Here is a 1,952-nt window from a genome sequence, read left to right as displayed (position 1 = left end):
CCCCTCCCCCCTCCCCCCCCCCTTCTTCTTCTTCTTCTTCGCCGCCCCCTCCGCCGACGGCTGGCTTCTTCAGCGGCTCCTCTTTATCAGTGGCGGCTGCCGCCGCCGCCGCCTCCACACACCTCCTCGCGGCACCCGAGGCCTCCAGCCCTGCCCGAGCGATTCCTCCCCTGCCCCTTCCCCGTTACCTTCAACTCTCGGCAGAGCTCCGCCAGCCAGACAGCCCGCTTGCTTCGCCCGGCTGGGCCCGGCGCCGCGCAGGAAGTCCCTGTGAGGGGGGGAAAGCGAGCGAGCGTGTGAGGCAGGCGGGCGGGGGAAGGGCCAAGACGCCACAGGCCCCAGGCGGGCTGGGTTGGGCTGGGCTTTGCCCGGCCGAGGGAGGCTTCCTCCTCCCGCGCTGAGATCACAGTCGAGGCGGGGCCGCCTGCTAGTTGAACCCGGTGTCCCGGCTGGGTTGGCCTGGCGGGAGGCGGGGAAGGAGGCGGTTTTTCAGGCTGCTGGTCGAAGTTACCTGTGCTGCTGTGGTTTTTTTAGTCGTCCCCGCTTGACTCCTCCTGGGTGCTTGATATTTTCCAGCGTGTGTCAGCTGAAAATGGAAATACTTTTCTTGGTTGATGTGACTGTACTGGTCAACTTTTTGTTTTGTTTGTTTGTTGCTTTTTTCCCTGGCAGGGAGACCCCGTGTACTAAGGAAGAAGGAGGAATTCGGTAGGTGTTTCCGGGGACAGAGGAAACTTCACCTGCTGGAATTCTGCCTGTCACGCAGCCACAAGTAACTGCCTTTCCAGCAGGGCTGCCAACCTGGAAATCTCCTGGGATTGCAACCAATGTTCCCTCTAAGCTCTGGAGTCTTGTGAGCAAAAATTCTTTGTGAGCGACTGGCATTGAAGTTGTGAGCAAGCGGTTTGGCTGCTGCATGAGTTAGTTTGCTCTGGAGCCATCCTTCCTGAGCTAAGACAAAAATGTGTGAGCCGGAGGCTAAAAAACTGTGAGCTGGCTCACACTAACTCAGCTTAGAGGGAACACTGATTGCAACTGATCTCCAGGTGGCAGAGGTCAGTTTCTATGGAGAAAATGGCCACTTTTTAAAGTGGACTCTGCTCCCCAAACCCCCCCTCCACCCCCCCCCCAATTCTCTGGAGCTGGCAGGGAGGGAAAAAACCCTTGGTGGCCCTATTGACAATAAAACGGTTCGATAAAATATAAAATTCCTTGTATGTTGAATTACTGGGTACAGATCCTGGCTTTAACCAAACAATAAATATAGGGGTAGCAGAACAAATTTAAATTTGTCTAGGGTGTACCATTTCAGGCTGCAGGTAGGAGTTGGGGTAACTACTCCTGGGGGGGGGGGGAAATGAACATATTCAAAAGCATAGCTCATAATACACGAAAGGAAAACCATCAAAAGGGAAATTTTACTAGGGGAAAATAATCTTCATAATAGCTCTATCGATCACAATTATGAACCATATAGTATAAGTTGGTGTTTTGCAGTAGAAATTGTTTCCCACGTAAACTTGTCAATTGCAATCTTGTCTAAAATCGGATTGTAGCACTTGGAATATCAGACCAGGGTTCAAGTTGCTACTCAGCCATAAAGGTCACTGGACCGGGTATGCGTTTTTTAGCCTAACTTGCTTCACTGTGTTGCTGTGAGGCTGAAATATATTTATAAGGTTAATATCCTACCATTCTGCCAAAAAAGTACACAGGGGATCTTACAAAGAGGGGAAAAAGTAAAAGTAGATAAGAACAACAAACTAAAATAATAAAAACAGAGTAACACTATCTGTAAACCAGACAGCAGTAAAACAGCAACTGTTAAACTTCCTTACACAGCCCATCCAATGCAGCTAAAACCTAAAACTGGTAAAAAGCAGCCATAGTAAAAATGGTAAAACTTACAGCATTGATCAACACCAAAAATGTAACTTATCAAAAATTGGGGG

General features: G+C 50.1%; 1 protein-coding gene across 1 annotated transcript in view; it reads right to left on the bottom strand.

Moving 5' to 3' along the window:
• Nucleotides 1-331, bottom strand: part of RNF19A (ring finger protein 19A, RBR E3 ubiquitin protein ligase) — a 64,618-nt gene extending 64,287 nt beyond the window's left edge. The window contains exon 1 of the mRNA XM_015405868.1: nucleotides 189-331. The gene's annotated coding sequence lies outside the window, so the exon portion shown is untranslated. The remainder of the gene's footprint in view (nucleotides 1-188) is intronic.
• Between the last annotated feature and the right edge of the window lie 1,621 nt (nucleotides 332-1,952).

This window comes from Gekko japonicus, unplaced genomic scaffold, assembly GCF_001447785.1.
Source record: "Gekko japonicus isolate JY-2015 unplaced genomic scaffold, Gekko_japonicus_V1.1 scaffold232, whole genome shotgun sequence".
NCBI lineage: Eukaryota > Metazoa > Chordata > Lepidosauria > Squamata > Gekkonidae > Gekko > Gekko japonicus.
Note: the sequence above shows the minus strand (reverse complement) of the source record. Positions and strands in the feature narration are given on the sequence as shown.